The sequence below is a fragment of the Palaemon carinicauda genome, chromosome 7, assembly GCF_036898095.1.
Source record: "Palaemon carinicauda isolate YSFRI2023 chromosome 7, ASM3689809v2, whole genome shotgun sequence".
NCBI classification, from domain to species: Eukaryota; Metazoa; Arthropoda; class Malacostraca; order Decapoda; family Palaemonidae; genus Palaemon; species Palaemon carinicauda.
This window is the reverse complement of record NC_090731.1, coordinates 93,486,615-93,507,096: the sequence shown is the minus strand read 5'-3', so window position 1 is coordinate 93,507,096 and position 20,482 is coordinate 93,486,615.

Below are 20,482 nucleotides of genomic sequence, written 5' to 3'. Positions count from 1 at the left end.
CATTTTCACCACATTCTTGAATAAAGTTGGAAAACGTCTTGTGCCAATGCCGCTATTCCTTTGCTGCAGAAGGTAGGCCAGGGTCCAGATCCAAACGGGCAGGCTTCAATAGTTTCTCCATAGTTTAAGTTGAATAAATTGTTGTGACATTAAAAGACTTGGCTGCTGCTACCCAAGCTTTATTCAACTTAAACTTCAGTAGATTATTCCCTGAAACAACCATGAACATAATTAGCAGACCACATAATGAATGTAATACAAACTATGTTAGATCCTCAAAGTAAATCTAATTAAACCAAATAGATACAAATGGAATAAACAAAAGGAAATAGAAAAGAAACAGAGAATTACTTGATAAGTTGCTTTGACTGTCCCTCCATCAGGTAAGTAAACAAAGTATGAAAAGATCAACAGACAAACGGTTCAGAGTGAGGTATGAAAGAGCAAAAGGACAAAACAATATTATAACAAACTTATTAGTGTTGATTCAACAATTCCCCCAACCTTTTCTTTTACTGTGGAAAACGAGGATTTGGGACTCCTTAATACGTGATAGCCCACACACTTTCATATCCAGACAGGTACCCTGTCATGTATTTACCTGTCAATCATAAGCTCTAATTGCCTTTTCAATTTCTATTGGAGTATATTGGATGGTTGGCATACTAGTGATCATGCACCAATCATTATAAACACCAACAATGGTCCAACTTTACAGAGATCGCCAAGCTTGAATCATGACAAACTTTGTGCGTGAAGCAAAATTGAGGGGGATGCAGAACAGTTTGAAGGTGTTGATGATGCCATAGACTTACTGAATGGAACTCTCCATACAGCAGGAGTTAGTTCATTTCCTAAAACAATACAATTATTTAAACGACGACCAGTACCCTGGTGGTCTTCAGAACTAACTGCCCTGCACAGAGCCACCATAAAATCTTTTGACTAGATTGCGCAGACGCTGTACTGGTAAGAAGTTAATCGTAAAAATAAAGAAATGTAGAGCACAGTTCTGTCGTGATATGAAAGAAGCTAGGCGCTAGTCATGGGTGTCTTTTGTTTCCTCCATTAACAGTAGAACACCACCATCTTCAGTGTGGAGAAATTGGAGAAAGATAGCAGGCAAATTCACCCCCAACCCACCATCATATTGAAGGTGAATGGTCATTGTGACATGTGTGTGATATATGCAAAATTTAAAGATAAAAGTCATAACAAATATAACCATAAATAAATTCTCGAAAGTAATAACAAAAATTGTTTTAATACAGTAATAAGTCAAAACATTTTGAAATGCAATCAGTGTATCATGATATAAAAAGTGCTCTGATCAAGGGATGAATTATGGAATACTGTACATGTCAAAATAGGTGAGGCAACCCAGTCGCCATGCTAGTCCGTGCCCACACATGCAAGAAACTTGCGGGGCATACTAGCCTGTCCGGTAAAAATGCTGACAGGATGAGAGGACAGGCTAGTCGCACCGTATTTTTCTTGTTTTTTTTCCCCCATACACGTTAAGGTTTTAAAAAGGTTAAAATAATGGCTAGATCCCAGACACTAGGTTAACTATGAACATGCCATGTTCTGTTAATAATGCTAAAATAATTAACTTGGTATTAACAGGTACATATTTAATCATTGCATATGGAATTCCATTGGATCCAGGGGTTGTATCATTACAAGTATAAAGTCCAGAATCAAATTATCTTACAGTAAAAGGAGAATTGTATAACTCCATCCTTCCTGTTGCAAAATTCAAAATTTTCTTTTCTTCAATGCTCCTATACTGGTGACCAAGGCTGCTACACACTTGCATGATACATTTGAGAAATTATCAACCAGGACGTTGTTAACCACAGTTTTTTTAGTCACATAATGACCATTTACCTTCAACATTATAGGTAGTAGGTTGGCCAGGACACCAGTTGCCCGTAGAAATACTACCGCCAGAGAGTTATGGGGTCCTTTGACTGGTCAGACAGTACTACATTGGATCCTTCTCTCTGGTTATGGTTCTTTCTCTTTGCCTACACATTCGCCGAATAGTCTTGCCTATTCCTTACAGATTCTCCTCTGTCCTCATACACTTGACAACACTGAAATTACCAAACAATTCTTCTTCACCCAAGGGGTTAACTACTGCACTGTATTTGTTCAGTGACTACTTTCCTCTTGGTAAGGGTAGAAGACTCTTTAGCTATGGTAAGCAGCTCTTCTAGGAGAAGGACACTCCAAAATCAAACCATTGTTCTCTAGTCTTAGGTAGTGCCATAGCCTCTGTACCATGGTCTTCCACTGTCTTGGGTTAGAGCTCTCTTGCTTGAGGGTACACTCAGGCACACTATTTTATCTAATTTCTTTTCCTTTTGTTTCGTTCAAGTTTTTATAGTTTATATAGGAAATATTTGTTTTAATGTTACTCTTCTTAAAGTATTTTATTTTACCTTCTTTCCTTTCCTCACTGGGCTATTTTCCTTGTTGGGGCTCTGGGCTTATAGCATTCTGCTTTTCCAACTAGGGTTATAGCTTAGCAAGTAATAATAATAATAATAACAATAATAATGATAACAACAACACTGGTGGTGGGACAACCCTCTGAGACACAGTGGAACCACCTGATTGAGGCAGTAGGCCTATGGCCTTCTGTCCAATGCATGCAGATTAAATAGTAATAATAATAATTTACTTAAAATATGTTTTAAAAATATGTTTTAAGGTAAAGTAGGCTATAACGACATAATGTGAGTAAAAAGGGAGGGGAAAAGGAGGAAGGGAGAGGAACATGGTGTGATACGAGCTTATAGCCTAACCCTCCACAATCAGGTATAATGCCGACTTGGTCAGGAAGACTAAACTGCTCTAAACAATAACTATCCCTCTAAAATAGGGTATAATGCCGACCTGGTCAGGTAGTACAATGACTTAAGGATATAATCCTATAAAGTTTAAACGTGTCCCAACTCTCCGCATAATATTCAATAGGAACATCTTACCTAGATATAATATATGTATATCGAAGGGAAACTCACTGGCGTAGGCTACCTTCTGAAGCCGCATACTGTGGAGGATTAATTTTTGTTTTATTTTTTGTTTATTTTCTTTTGCCAAATCCAGAGAGAGAGAGAGAGAGAGAGAGAGAGAGATTGATTGATTGATTGATTGTGTTAGCGAGCGAAAGTAGTTAGTGTATCGATTGTTTGTGGTGAGAAAGACTGTTGGTTTAAATGAGATTGTTTGTTTATGTTTTTAGCTAGGTTACGACAGTGGTAAATGTTTCGGAGCGAATGCTTTTTTTATTTGACTGCAGGAAGCGTCAGTACTGTGTGTCCTTTGAATACTGGATTATTATTATTATATATTTTTACCAGTGTGGAAGTAATAATTTATATTCTGAGCCGTGATTCCTCCTTTGGAGAGAGTTCACTTGAATGTGAAATTGACTGTTGATGACCTGGCTTGTTTAAGGAATTTGATGTGTTAGAATGCTCTAGTGGATTGACCAACTGTTGACGACCTGGCCAAAATCCGTTATTGCTGCCTGTTTTGATGAATTGGTGGAGGTGTCACAGTTGGGAAGTATTTGTATTCAAAGTTTTAAGTGAGATTATTGGATTATCTCAGCAATACCAAAGATGGTTTGGACTTTTTTTTTTTTTTTTTTACGGAACTATTCCCGAGTGTTGGGTCTTTGGAATCAAGGGGGATCCAATACTTGGGGTGGGACTCTTGGCTTTTAGCCGGAAGCCCATCATTACATATATGGGGAGGATGAATCCATAGTTTCTTGGTCTCAGTCCTAACAGGCGGGTTTAGCTTACACCTGTGCCTCTATATTTGTTTTGATGCTATCCTTCAGTAAGGCATGGAGTCGAGCATTTGGGAAGTATACTCTCATTGTGCTGATAGTGGAGATTGCAAATTTCCTTTATAACGTTTGATGCCTTACTGTTTTCGAGCAGATAAATCAAACTAATCACTTATTCCATATCAACCTCATCTTATGGATTCTTTAAGCAATGAACCCCCATCCCCTGGATACTCCGGCTCTTCTCCGGCACTGTTGACGACCCATGCTAATTTAATTATGGAAAATTCAGTTGACCACCTAGGAACAAAAAAGGACCCCTCTACTATTGTTTTAAAACCTTTTGAAGGTATTTGTGGACTATGAAAAAGCCTTTGATAGTGTGCACCGGCCAATTTTGTGTAGAATCCTGCGTTATTATGGAATTCCTCTTAAATATGTAAATTTGATTAAGTCTGTTCATGAGCATAGCAAGTGCAGTTAATGTTAATGGAGTCTTATCAAGTGAGTTTCCAGTGAACAGCGGAGTACTCCAAGGGAATGTGTTGTCACTTATGTTGTTTATCATCCTCATGGACTTTGTAATGTGTAGAACAGTCAGAGATGGAGGAGAAGGATTTGACTGGATTGGTGATAGGAATTTAACAGACCTAAAGTATGCTGATGATGCTGCTCTTTTTAGCAGAACACCACAGGAATCACAATGCTTGTTTACCAGAACATGAAATATCACACGAGGTTGGGCTGAAGATAAATAGAAGAAAGACGGAGATGATGAGAACAGAGTATGCAATGGAAGATGAAATATCATTGGAAGGAGAAAGGATTAATGAGGTAGAATCATTTAAGTATTTAGGAACAATGATCTCCAGTACAGGGTCTTTAGAATTAGAGATTAGCGAAAGATTAAAAAAAAAAGCAAATCAGGCAATGGCTAGGTTAAGTAAAGTTTGGAAATAAAGTTGCCTAAAATTGCATATAAAAATCAGACTATATATCAGTTTAGTGAGATTGGTGTTACTCTATGGACATGAGTCATGGTATGACAACGAAACAGTCTCCAATAGATTTAGTAGATTTGAGAATAAAGCCCTCAGAAGGATATCGGGAGTTGAATGGCAGGACAGGATTAGAAATGAAACTATAAGAGAGATTACTAGAGTAACATATGTGGATGAGATCATGATGAGGGATAGATGGAGATGGTTTGGGCATGCTCTTCACTCTCCCCAAGAGAGATTTGTTCACCAAAAATTTAAATGGTCTACAGTGCACTAGAAAAATTGGCAGACTCAGGCCTACATGGCTCAGGACTATAAAGCGCGAAGTAGGCGATGATGAATGGAGAAGTATTGAATTAAAAGCTCAAGACGGAGACAACTGGCGAAATCTAACCGAGGCCCTCCGCGTCAATAGGCGTAGGAGGAGATGATGATGACGACGGAGTCGAGTAACAAATCCTTCATGTTACCCAAATCAAAATAGACACTGATTATATGTTATATAAAGCATTTAAATGCTATGGAGTGATAAAAGAAATAAGAATGAAACTTGAAAAGGAAAAATGGCATTCATGGAAATCTTAGAATAATCATGAAGCATCTAATGCAATATGTAACATCAATAATATTAAAATGAATAACTTAAATGTCACGGGTGCCCTACATAATGAGATACCAAACATTTTGGATGTATATAGACCTGCTGACTGGTTTGATAAAGATGTTGATATAACTATGCCTCTCCAGAGAAAGCCAAAATCACCAATGTGGCTAGTTGCCGAGCCTTAAGGGAGTAATGAGAATTATTTTAAAATTGGCAAAATAATTCAGAAAAAGGTAGGAACCATTGCACTAGGTGATATATCTCGCTTTGGAAAAATAGCTTCCTAATCCATGCCAAATCAGGCACGCAATCAGTATTAATGTCTCAAGACAAGTAGTAATGATGTGATCTTAGATGTCAAACTCTACTTAAATTTTAGTTGCGGAAGGGGAGTAGTCTTCAATAAAGACCTGTATGTATTTATAGAAGAGGAAATACTGGCCATGTGTCCATTAACAGTGTGGAAAGCGCATTGGGTTCCTGGGATGTCGGTGATTGTCCTTACTTTCCAGGATGCCGATGTGCCTTTTCACATCGTTATTGTAAATGAAATAATTAAAGTTTGACCTTTCAAAGAGAAGCCCCTACAATGTTTCAAGTGTTTCAAATTTGAACATCCTTCTAAAGTTTGTAAAAGTTGATAAATGTGTAGCATCTGTTCCAGACCTTACCATGCAGACTGTACACTTGAAGCCAGCTGTTTGAACTGCAATTCAAACCATAAATCCACTGACAGGAGCTGCAAGATTTATAAGTTTGAAGAAGCTGCCCTTAACAAATCAAGTGTAGAACACACAAGTGTGGGACATGCCAAAAGACTACTAAATAAACCAAAAAGCTTTGCAAAGGCATTAAAATCAAGAGAAAATATACTGCAGGAGACATCAAAACCACTTAGTGCTGGCAGTAATTCCAAGAAAAGATACATCATATAATGATAGTAAGGTTTTGCATGGCAAGGTAAGCATAAATACCCCTGGTCACCCTCCTGGTCTCGAAGAGGACATTCTTGAGTAGTTCAGGTTCATCAAGGTCCTTTATCTCCCGCCCAACACCACGCCACTCCTCCAACCCATGGACCAACAAGTTATTTCCAACTCCAAAAAACTGTACACGAAGCATGTGTTCAAGAAATGCTTCGATGTCAGAGACAACACCAATCTCACCCTTCGTGAATTTTGGAAGGAACATTTCAATATCGTCCATTGCTTAAAAATTATTGACGATGCATGGGAGGGTGTCACAAGATGCACTCTTAATTCAGCATGGAAGAAATTGTGGCCAGCTTCCGTCGCTGAGAACGACATTGAAGGGTTCGATACGCCAGACCCTGATGACCCGAACCTATTGGAATGGATGAAATCGTGTCTCTTGGAAAATACATGGGCCTGGAGGTAGACAAGGCAGACATGAATGACCTTGTTGAGGAGCATCGGGAAGAGCTCACGACACAGGAATTGATAGAGATCCAGGAGAGGCAACATTCGGAGGTGTTGCAGGAGCTCAGTAGCGAGGAGGAGGTGAAAGACGAGGGCCGCCTTTCTACTGCAGAAATCAAAGATATGTTAGCGAAGTGGAAGGAGTTTTTTAATTCTATGGAAAAGAGGCACCCGGACAAGTTGGCGAGTGGTCGTGCATTAACCTATTGTGACGACACTTGCGTGCGTCATTTTCGCAACATTTAGAAGGGGAGACAAAAGCAAACATCCCTTGATAGGTTCCTTAAAAAGGCTGTCAAAAAGTGAAGGTGAGAAAGAGGCAAAAAGAGCCAAGCCGTAAGAAGAAGAAAAGTAAAAAAATGAAAATGAAAACAAAATGTAGAATTAAGTTTAGTGTAAAGTAAGATTAACTTTTTATTTTTAAGTGTGTATACAGTAAGTTAATTTCATTTAAGTTAAATTTTATGTTGCTAATTTCATTTAAGTAAAATTTAAAGTTGCTGATTTCATTCAAGTTAAATTTAATGTAAAAGTTATGTTACGTATTGTTACGAAAGTGTTGCGTACCAAAAGTGTTGCCGTCAAGTCTCTTTCCTCCCCGTCCTCTCTCCCTCCTCCTCCTCCGCACACACCGTCATTTGCCACTACCGTCTGTCTCGAAGGTAAGAACTCCATAATAATGTTACATTTCATTGAGCATCATAACCAGTTCATAGGTATTTGTTATTTTGTTAGCGTAGAATGTTGATTAGAACAATTAAAAACATGTTTTTCCTCTGTAATATACTGGTTTTAGTGGGTTTTTTAGAGGGTGGGAACGCATTAATTCTTATTATTTATTTTATATTTAAAAATTCATCTGAAATACGAGCAAATTGACACACGAGCTTGTTCCCGGAACGCATTAAACTCGTATCTCAAGGTATTACTGTACATTCGTCGAGATGTTCTCCAGATATCTTTGTCTATTCGTACACCTCTGCATGCAGTGGTTGTACAGATTGATATAGGGAGAAAATATACAATTTCTTATCTGTACTTGCCTCCAAATGGTAACATTTTGTATGATAACTTAGTGGAGGTGATCCAACAACCCCCTCAACCTTTTCTTTTACCTGGAGAATTGAATAGTAGACATCCTTTGTGGGGTGATATTTTAGCAAACATAATGGGAAATATCATATCATCAATTGTGGAAAATGAAGATGTGGGACTCCTTAATACAGGAGAGCCCACACACTTTCATTTCCAGATATTTACCTTGTCATGTGTGGCCCTATCAATTGTAAGTTCTAATTGCCTTCTCGATTTTGATTGGAGGTTATCAGATGATTGGCATACTAGTGATCATGCACCAATCATTATAAACACCAACAATGGTGAGCGAAGCAAAATTTAGGGGGATGAAGAACAGTTTGAAAATATTAGTGATGCCATAGACTTACTAAATGGAACTCTCCATACAGCAGGAGTCAATTAAGTTCCCCAAAGAACACGGTTATTCAAAAGACGACCAGTCCTCTGGTGGTCTTCAGAACTAACTGCCCTGCACAGAGCCACAAGAAGATCTGTAACGTGATTGCTCAGACGCTGTACTGATGAGAATTTAATTATATACAAGAAATGTAGAGCACAGTTCCGTCTTGCCATGAAAGGAGCTAGGCGCTAGTCATGGGTGTCTTTTGTTTCCTCCATTAACAGTAGAACACCACCATTTTCTGTTTGGAGAAAAGTAAAAAAGATAGCAGGCATATTTATCCCCAACCCACCACCAGTGTTGAAAGTGAATGGTCATTATGGGACTGGAGCAACTGAGGTTAGCTATGCCCTAGCTGATCATTTTTCAAATGTATTGTACAAGTGTGAAACAGCCCCTGGTCACCAGTATAGGAACATTAAAGAAAAAGTTTTAAATTTCGCAACACGAAGGGAGGAGTCATACAATTCTTTTACTGAAGGAGAATTTGATTCTGCCCTTCCCACTTGTTATGATACAGCCCCTGGACCCACTGGAATTCCATATGCAATAATTAAACATGTACCTGTTAATACGAAGTTATTTATTTTAAGTATTTTTAATAGAGTATGGCATGATCATAGTTTTCCAAGTGTTGGGAATTAGCCATTATTTTAGCCTTGTGAAAACCTGGTAAGGATAAGTTTTTAACTGCAAACTATGTACCAATTGCTTTGACATCTTGCTTATGTAAGATCATGGAGAAGATGGTTAATGAAAGATTGATGTAGACTTGAAAAGAAAGGTATTTTATCACCTAACCAGTTTGGAATTAGGAAAATGCACCCAATAACTGATGTGTTGATACGACTTGAGTCCTCTATTTGTGAAACCTTTGCTTCCAAACAGCACCATGTAACAGTCTTTTTTTACCTTGAAAAGGCATTTGATACTGCATGGAGATATGGTATACTTAAAACCATTCATGAATTAGGATTAAGAGGAAAGCCACCACTGTTTATTCAATCATTTCTTTCACATAGTTTTTCAAGTGAGTGGGGGAAACTATCAGAGAGAAAATGTCAGGAAGGAGGAGGTCCCCAGGGTAGTGAGGCGAGTGTAACACTATTTGCTGTCTATCTATCTATATACCAAAGCACTTCCCCAATTTTGGGGGTAGCCGATATCAAACAAATAAAAAAAAGGTGATTCTCCTTATGCTCCTCCCAGCCGGACAAGGGACTCAACCGAGTTTGGCTGGTATTGCTAGGGTGCCACAGCCCACCATCCCCCGTTATCTACCACAAATGAAGCTTCATAAGCTGAATCCCCTACTGCTGCTACATCCGCGGTCATCCAAGGCGACCGGAAGAAGCAGCAGGGCCTACCGGAACTGCGTCACAATCACTCGCCATTCATTCCTATTTCTAGCACGCTCTCTTGCCTCTCTCACATCTATCACCCTATCACCCAGAGCTTTTTTCACTCCATCCATCCACCCAAACTTTGGCCTTCCTCTTGTACTTTTCCCATCAACTCTTGCATTCATCACCTTCTTTAACAGAGCCATATTCCTTTTTCTTAACATGGCCAAACCACCTCAACACATTCATATCCACTCCAGCTGCTAAATCATTTCTTATACCCGTTCTCACCCTCATTACTTCGTTTTTAACCCTATCTCCTCAAGATACACCAGCCATACTCCTTAGACACTTCATCTCAAACACATTCCATTTCTGTCTCTCCGTCACTTTCCTTCCCCATAACTCCGATCCATACATCACAGTTGGTACAATCACTTTCTCATAGAGAACTGTCTTTACATTCATGCCTAACCCTCTATTCTTTACCACTTCCTTCACTTACCCCAACACTGCATCCTTCATTCACTCTCTGACATACATGTGCTTCCACTCCACCATTTGCTGCAACAACAGACCCCAAGTGCTTAAACCAATCTACTTTTTCAAGTAACTCTCCATTCAACATGATATTCAACCTCGCACCACCTTCCTTTCTCGTACATCTCATAACCTTAATCTTACCCACATTAACTCTCAACTTCCTTCTCTCACAAACGCTTCCAAATGCTGTCAATAATCGGCCAAGCTTCTCTTCTGAGTCTGCAACTAATACAGTATCATCCGCAAACAACAACTGATTTACCTCCCATTCATGATCATTCTCGTCTATCAGTTTCAATCCTCGTCTAAGCACTCGAGCATTCACTTTCTCACCACTTCATCAACATACAAGTTAAACAACCATGGTGACATCACACATCCCTGTCTCAGCCCCACTCTCACTTGAAACCAATCGTTCACTTCATTTCCTATCCAAACTCTTTACTATCCTAACTCTTTACTATCTTCGTAGAAACTTTTCACTGCTTGCAACAACCTTCCACCAATTCCATATAACCTCATCACATTCCACATCGCTTCCCTATCATCTCTTTCATACGCTTTCTCCAGATCCATAAACACAACATACACCTTTTTCCTTTTGCTAAATATTTCTTGCATATCTGCCTAATTGTAAAACTTTGATTCATACAACCACTACCTCTTCTAAAACCTCCCTATTTGCACTAGCAATTGATGCGATATCCTCAATCATTCCCCAAGATATTCTCTCAACACTATTTGTGGATGCTCTCTCCATATCATTTGCTGGAGCTAGCATGTCAATGGTTGAGAGAAAACTAGAACTCGCAATTAGAAAAATTATTCAGGGGGCCGATATGAATGGGTTCAAGTTTTCAACAAGCAAAACTATTTTTGTCCATTTTTGTTGTATCCGGGGAGTACGTACAGACCCGGATATATACATTAAAGGTCAGTGGATTCCATGTGTAGGTGAAGCTGAATTTTTAGGATTGATTTTCGATTGCAGGCTTACATGTGTTCCTCACTTGAGGGCATTAAAAGCTAAATGTCTTGAGGTTCTGAATCTTTTGAAAGTATTGTCCCATACTTCATGGGAGCAGACCGTAAAACTATTTCAGAATTATACAAGGTGTCAATTTTTTAAATATTAGTTACTGTATGGGTGTGAAATATACTCCTCAGTCATCCCAAGCCGTTTAAAGATATTAGATTTAATTCATCATGGTGGTAGTAGATTGTCCACAGGAGCGTTCAGAACCTCACCTATCCCGAGTGTCCTTGTTTATGCTGGAGAGTTACCTCTAGACCATTACCAAATGTCTTCTCTTATTCAGTATTGGTTTAGATTGCCAAGACTCCCTAATTCTTTAGCCTTTTAGGCTGCAAGCCTAGTAAGGCACTTGACATACTTCGAGTTGACCCCAAAATCTCCCCAACCTTATGGTTTTCGGGTGGAGCTACTAATAAACAGTCTTGATATAATTAGAAGTAAGGTGCTTCCATCTAAGATATAAACCACTCCATGGACATTACCAGATATGTTTTTGTTAATATTTTTTCGGTTTTAAATAAATCATGACTGAATTAGAAGCTAGGTCTCTTTTTATTGAACATGTTGAACATAAGGAATCAACGTTTTTATATACCGATGGCTCCAAATCTGATGCTGGCATTGGATTTGGAGTATATAACAGTTCTTTTGACTACAGAGGTGCAATTACTCCAATAGGTGCAATTACTCCAATATCTTCCATATTTACTGCAGAATTATATGGCTTACTAATGGCTATTGAGAAAATAGTGTTAAAAGAGGAGGGCAATTGTATCATTTATAGTAATTAAAAAAATTGTCCTTCAAGCTTTAGAAGGTTTTAATTCTAGTAACCCTTTAGTTTCAAAGATTTTAGAGTGGCTTTTAATTATTGTCCTGAAAGGTATAACAGTTCGATTTTGCTGGGTTCCGGCACACGTAGGTGTGCCTGGAAATGAAAAGGCAGATTCACTGGCAGAGTGCTGCAGTCGTGTTGCTACTAAGAAGGTATCCCATTCTCTGTACTGAATTTTTACCAGCAATTAAGAATTTTACTTATAACAATTGGCAACAGCATTGGGATAGTTTAAATGAAAATGATATAAGAGAAATTGCAATTGGTATATCCCCTTTGCGGTATAATGGGATGCCCCGAAAGTGGGAGACTTAGTTTTTTTCGTCTCCGCATTGGTCACACCTTGATTACACGTGAGTTTCTGCTGGCTGGCCAACACTAACCATATTGCAACGGCTATTTAATACCCTTGACAGTGAGGCATTTGTTGACTGAATGCACTCGTTATAGCACAGAAAGAAATATTTATCTGTTTGAGGCTCGGTGTGAAGATGGGAGGTTCATCCTTGCCAAAATTCTTGGACATGACTTGTCGTACAATGCTAGTGGCTTTTTTTTAATTTATATGAGAAGCAGGTCTTCTTAAGGCTATTTAGGTTTTGAAGCATATTTATTTTTTCGGGTTTTAATTGAATATTCTTTTAATCTTTAATTATAATATACGATATTGGCGTCAATGACCTTCGATCTGAAGATGCCAGAGAACTTTAAGCCATTCATTCATGCATTCACTCCACTTTCAACCAGGGTTAATGTCAAGCAGGCCGTCTCTCCCTGACCTTTCGATGAATGGGTATATTATGGCAGACTCGGGAGATGTTGGTCTGACACTGTCATCTGTTTAAGGGTTTTTTACCTCATCTCGAGATATAACCACTAGAATTCATCCTAGCTCTCTCCATGAGAAATGGCAGATTTAGAACGGCAAAAACCTTTTTGGAGACGAAATGCTCCGTCTAATCAACGAGAAAGAGTCCGGGAAGCGGAAGGTTCCTTCCTCAACCGAAGACTTTCTGGCACGCTGATGTGTGTGAGTACTGGGGTAACTGAACCTCAGAGTTCTTTAGGCCTGGCAAAAGTCATAGTTCAAGTCCTCTCGAAGTCCTCTCCTGTGGCAACTAATCCTGTCGGTGTTAGCAGGGATTCTACAGACATTAGAGTCTGAGAGTATCAGAGGTGAGTAGACATCCTCTCTCCTTCCCCGCAGTTGATGTTCTGGGGTGAGACATCAAAAGAACAGTGGTGTTCCTCAGCTGTCATATCACATGGCCTCTGAGCTATGTGCCAAATACATCGCGCCTTGAATATGGTCTCTCGTCCGCAAGGGTGTATGCCTATAACTAATAAAAGCACATCTTAGCATGTAAAAAGAACTACTCTGTGGCACAGGTACCTCAAGCAGGTGTGTGGAAGCATCAGACAACCTTCACTGCCCACTACTTGCAATACATAACCCTCAAGAACATGAGACATTGTCCATCGATCCTGTGGTGGCGGCACAAGTCTAAATAACTCAAGTTGTTTGAATGGACAAGTTGTAATTGGTTGAGGGCAGATGTCACCTAGGATTAAGTCTGGGATGAAGGACAAGATTGACTGGCCTATTCTTTAATTTATCTTCCCCTCTCCGGGGGTATAGCACCTTCAGTATACTGCAAGCTGGACTCCTTTATCTGCATCTGGCCTCCTCCATATATATTATATATATATATCTATATATATATATATATATATATATATATATATATATATATATATATATATATATATATATATATATATATATATATATATAATTTATAATTTATATATATATATATATATATATTTATAATTTATATATATATATAATTTATAATTTATATATATATATATATAATTTATATATATATATATATATATATATATATATATATATATATATATATATATATATATATATATATATATATATATATATAATTTATATATGTATATAATTTATATATATATATATATATATATATATATATATATATATATATATATATATATATATATATATATATATATATATATATGTATATATATATATATATACACACATACATACATACATACATACATATACATTACATTTACATATACACACATATATATGTGAAGAAGTATCACGAAACTAGTCAGGATTTAATCTCATATTTCGTATCTTCATTTTCCCTGTGGTTCTTCTGCATATGTATATGTATATATACATATATATATATGTATGTGTATATATATATATATATATATATATATATATATATATATATATATATATATATATATATATATATATATATATACAGTGATTCCTCAGGATACGAAATTAATCCGTTCAGGATGCGGTTTCGTATCCTGATATTTTCGTATCCTGAGTCGTGTTTTACATGTAAATAGCCTAATCCGTTCCAAGCCTTATAAAAAGTCACCCTTTCTTTCATAAACACGCTAAACTGTAGTAATAAACATGCAATGTAGCCATTTCTATCATTCAATAATTAACACAACCGTTAAAAACAGCCTAATCCATTCCAGAAACCACTATGAGATTATTCAATAATACTGTATAGTTATAGCCAAGTTATCCCCCCCAAGCCCAAAGAAAACGGTCCGTTTTCTTTACTACTGTATAAAAGTTACGGTACTGTATGTACGTAAAGCATTTAGATCAGTGAAGGTGTATTGTTACCTGTACGTACACCTAAATTAATGATTGATACCTGTACACTCTGAAAAAAAGGTTACAGTTAATTAGTGTAACAAAAAAGTTGAAACTTACCTTTTGATTGAGACGATGTCCGATAGCGAAGTCGCGGCAGAGGAGGATGGCATAAGGCAGAAAACGTAACAAGTGACAGACTACGTACAGTAATTTACACACTTAACACATTAACACTTAAACTTTACGAAATAAAAAAATGGAAGAAATAATTAACACTTAACATTACGTATGGAAAACTATAAAATGAAAGAAAAAATTACTTTAACAGTTAACGGTAACATAAAACTTAAAATTGAATTTTTTTTTTTTTGCTCTTTTATAACTTTACATTTTTCTTATTTTCTAAATCTCTTCTACTTCTTCATCACTTTCTTTTTTCTGTTTCTTTTCTTTACTTTCACCTTCTAATTCTTCATCCCTTCCTCTTTTCTGTTTCTTTTCTTCACTTTCACCTTCGTCTTGGCCTACTAATACCGCTGGCCTCTTTAATAAGAAACTATCCATTGAAGCTTGTTTCTGCCTACTTTTCAACACATTTCTAAAATGCATTAGGCAAACGTAATGTAATACACTACGTGACGTTATATACAGTCTATGTATAGTAAACACTAATACAGTACAGTGCACAGTAACGAATGTTTATTAACGATAACACGTGGCGTACGAATGTACTGTATATTAACACTAAGTCAAACAAGCGAAAGCACACAATGTCTGTTAACGATACCGCGGTCGGAACGAAAAGAGAGAGAGAGAGATGAACGCCCGTGCGTAGGCAAGCTGGGATAGTTGCCGACCAATAGGAAAGCAGGATCTTATGGCGTCAGCTAGCGTCTGAGTAGGGAGATAACCAATGGGTGAGCGGGAGGCTGTAAGTGAGTCTACCCAAGTTCAAAGTCAGGCGGCGCGCGCTTTTTAAAATTACTCACGGCGAAGAGTTGGGATCTCGTAAGGTTTTCGTATCCTGAAATTTTATCCGTATCCTGGGGCATAAAAATCTTCGAATCACTTTTCGCTTCCTGAATTTTTCGTAAGCAGAAACTTTCGTATCCAGAGGTATCACTGTATATATATATATATATATATATATATATATATATATATATATATATATATATATATATATATATATATATATATATACTTATATATATATGGCTAGACTCCTAGAGCCATGTCGTCCTAATGGAATTTCCTTCTGGCAACTTCTGCTGTATAATATTTCTGGGATTGATATTACAAGAGAATTACCGTCAGGTATCACCGGGATCCAGCCTTCGGAAACGACTATCCGAAGATATCGTGTATAATCAGGGACGTATCCTAAGATAACCATAGATATCTGCACCCCGAACAGAGTTTACCCAGTCTAATCCACTAAGGGGAAGGATAAGTAAGGAGCTGTTACACATCCTATAACCTTCCAGTGCCCCTGTACATTCCTGCTTCTGATTCCTTTGAACGCAGCTGATGGCTACAGTGTGGTTGAGTTTTGGGGGCATTTTTTCGCAAATTTTGATGATTTGTTTTATGAATTGGCTTCCTCTTTTTTGCCAAAGTTGAGTATCTACCTCTCTTTAGCTTTGTTTATGCTAATTTTATTTTAGCTCCTTCCGGGGACATTTGGTTAAAGGAAGCCGGAGCGCTTCGATTCCTGCTAGCATGGCGTCGGGCTTAGTCCCTGATGGCCTCTAATTTGTCATATTTACATAAATTTTCTGGATAGGTTTCACGTTAGCTAGTTTTGGTTTATCATTACAATGATAAGGACTCAGTTTTATATATAATTACATTACAATTAACTAGGTGTGTAGAAGGACTGGGTAGAAGGAAGTTGGGAAGTATGGCGTACCAGGTGAAAATGAGAGTGGTGGGAGACTGGTAGATATGTGTTGAGTATGAGATGGTGATAAGTTCTAGCTTTTTCAAAAAGAAAGATAAAAACAAGTATACATGGGTAAGAGTGGCAAATGGAAGAGTGGTAGAAAGGGCATTAATGGATTATGTGTTGATAACTAAAAGAATGTTTGGAAGATTGAAAGACGTGCATGTGTTTAGGGGTATGGCTAACGGTATGTCTGATCATTTTTTGGTAGAAGGAAAATTAGTTGTAGCAAAAGAGTGGGGGAATAGAGTTGGTGGATGTAAAAGGGAACTAGTGAGGGTTGAAGAGCTAATAAAACAGGGGGTAAAAAGTAAATATCAAGAAAAGTTGAAAATGGCATATGACGAAGTGAAAGTAAGAGAAACTGGTAATTTAGAGGAGGAGTGGAAGTTAGTAAAAGAAAATTTTATTGGGTTTGCAAGTGATGTGTGTGGCAAGAAGTTTGTTGGAGGCAGCATGAGGAAGGGCAGTGAATGGTGGAATGAAGAAGTGAAGGTAAAAGTGGAAGAGAAAAAGATGGCTTTTGAAGAATGGCTGCAGAGTAATAGTGTAGAGAAGTATAAAAGATATAGAGAGAAAAATGTGGAAGTAAAGCGCAAGGTAAGTAAGGCAAAGGGCAGGTGACCTGCAGTGGGGTCAGGGATTGGGTCATTCATATGAAGAGAATAAGAAGAAGTTTTAGAAAGAAGTGAAGAGAGTAAGGAAGGCTGGTTCAAGAATTGAAGAGACAGTGTAAGATGGAAATGGAAGGTTGTTAAAAGGAGAGGAGGCAAGGAAAAGGTGGGTGGAGTATTTTGAAAGTTTACTGATTGTTGAGGATAATAGGGAGGCAGATATAATTGCTGTTGCAGTTGCTGAGGTGCCGGTGATGGGAGATGAGAATGAGAGAGAGATTACAAGAGAGGAAGTGAGGAGAGCTCCAGATGAAACGAGAGTAGGAAAAGCATCTGGTATGGATGGTGTGAGAGCTGAGATGTTGAAGGAAGGGGGTGTAACTGTAATTGAATGGTTGGTGAGATTGTTTAATATGTGTTTTGTGTTGTCAATGGTACCAGTAGATTGGGTTTGTGCGTGTATTGTACCACTATACAAGGGTAAGGGAGATGTGCATGAGTGTTGTAATTCAAGGGGTGTTAGTTTGTTGAGTGTAGTTGGAAAAGTGTATGGTAGAGTACTGAATAATAGGATTAAGGATAAAACAGAGAATGCAATCTTAGAAGTACAGGGTGATTTTAGAAGAGGTAGGGGTTGTATGAATCAGATTTTTACAGTTAGGCAGATATATGAGAAATATTTAGTAAAAGGTAAGGATGTGTATGTTGCGTTTGTGGATTTGGAGAAAGCGTATGATAGAGTTGATAGGGAAGCAATGTGGAATGTGATGAGGTTATATGGAGTTGGTGGAAGGTTGTTGCAAGCAGTGAAAAGTTTCTACAAAGGTAGTAAAGCATGTGTTAGGATAGGAAAGGAAGTGAGCGATTGGTTTCCGGTGAGAGTGGGACTGAGACAGGGATGTGTGATGTCACCGTGGTTGTTCAACTTGTATGTTGATGGAGTGGTGAGAGAGGTGAATGCTCGAGTGCTTGGACGAGGATTGAAACCGGTAGATGAGAATGACCATGAATGGGAGGTAAATCAGTTGTTTGTGGATGATGCTGTACTGGTTGCAGACGCGAAAGAGAAGCTTGGCCGATTAGTGACAGAATTTGGAAGGGTGTGTGAGAGAAGGAAGTTGAGAGTTAATGTGGGTAAGAGTAAGGTTATGAGATTTACGAGAAGGGGAGGTGGTACGAGGTTGAATGTCATGTTGAATGGAGAGTTACTTGAGGAGGTGGATCAGTTTAAGTTCTTGGGGGTCTGTTGCAGCAAATGGTGGAGTGGAAGCAGATGTACGTCAGAGAGTGAATGAATGATGCAAAGTGTTTGGGGGCAGTTAAGGGAGTAGTAAAAAATAGAGGGTTAGGCATGAATGTAAAGAGAGTTCTGTATGAGAAAGTGATTGTACCAACTATGATGTATGGATCGGAGTTGCGGGGAATGAAAGTGACGGAGACACAGTAATTGAATGTGTTTGAGATGAAGTGTCTAAGGAGTATGGCTGGTGTATCTCGAGTAGATAGGGTTAGGAACGAAGTAGTGAGGGTGAGAACGGGTTAAGAAATGAGTTTGCAGCTAGAGTGGATATGAATGTGTTGAGGTGGTTTGGCCATGTTGAGAGAATGGAAAATGGCTGTCTATGAAGAAGGTGATGAATGCAAGAGTTGATGGGAGAAGTACAAGAGGAAGGCCAAGGGTTGGGTGGATAGATGGAGTGAAGAAAGCTCTGAGTGAAAGGAGGATAGATGTGAGAGAAGCAAGAGAGCGTGCTAGAAATAGGAATGAATGGCGAGCAATTGTGACGCAGTTCTGGTAGGCCCTGCTGCTTCCTCCTGTGCCTTGGATGACCACGGAGGTAGCAGCAGTAGGGGGATTTAGCATTATGAAGCTTCATCTGTGGTGGATAATGTGGGAGGGTGGGCTGTGCCACCCTAGCAGTACCAGCCGAACTCGGTTGAGTCCCTTGTTAGGCTGGGAGGAACATAGAGAGGAGACGTCCCCTTTTTTGTTTCATTTGTTTGATGTCGGCTACCCCCAAAAATTGGGGGAAAGTGCCTTTGTATATGCATGTATTACAATTTATTATTTTAGTCTTTTAGTTAATAATTTCCATCACTTTATTCAGATCCTTTGAGGACGTTGATTGGATCGTGCATCTTACAAGTGGGATTTTATTACCATCCCCCTTGTCAGATTTTGGTTTAAAGAATAGCCTTCTATTTTATCTTTGATTGCTCCAATTATCAATGCGTCAATATATTTTGTAAGGTAGGTGACTCCTTTACCTTCCTATTAGCCCTTTCTCTGCGGAGAGAGTAGGATATTGCTTTTGATGAGCAATCTTATTCCCTCTTTTATCTGAACAATATACAAATGATAAAAGGGGATAATTTCAGTTGGCTTTACTTCTAATCTAATGCCATTAAAGGAGTCTGAATATTGTGGCCCCTTTTTCTTTTTCTGATCACAAATTGTAAATAAACGCATTTTGGGATTTAATTTCCCAATTTTTTTGACTGAAATTTTGAATGATACTAACCCATTCCTTTCAGTGTGGTGATCTAAAGAGTCTAAGGTACTCATGGTTGTTTTTACTCTTTACAGGTGGAATTTTCGAAGAAGATACATTGTTGAGTTCCGATCTGTGGCAGGACCGTGAGGTATCCCTGTGATCATAATAACTGCAGGACACATGCTTAATGCAGGAGAATGAAGGGTCCAATCTCCTATTGAGGCCCTCAGGACTGCAGTGTGTGTAAGGACTTACATTATTCTGGATGGATATTGGAGGATGTTTCTGATGACAACCGGGTGTTCTTCCACAAAAAGAATGCTGAGCCAAAGGCTCCTCATCTTCCTTCTGTAGCGTGGAAGGGTATTCTTTTTCCGAATGCGGTCCCGGTCTCGGTATTGGGGTACGCTCCACCTAGACCCATTCCTACTGTTCATTTCCATGTAGATAAAACTTTTAAGTTCTTTGAGCCTTGATGTGGACAATTTATCCTCGATTTCTTCCTTATCTCCGGGTAGAGAATCGGCTCTCCTGTCGGTAGTAGATTCGGATGTACCCCTCCTTCATGTGGATGATACATACTTGTCCGAATTGGACGAGGTTAGTGTCACTTCCATGGGAGACTCAGTGCGTTCCGTTGTTTCAACTGCCGTCAG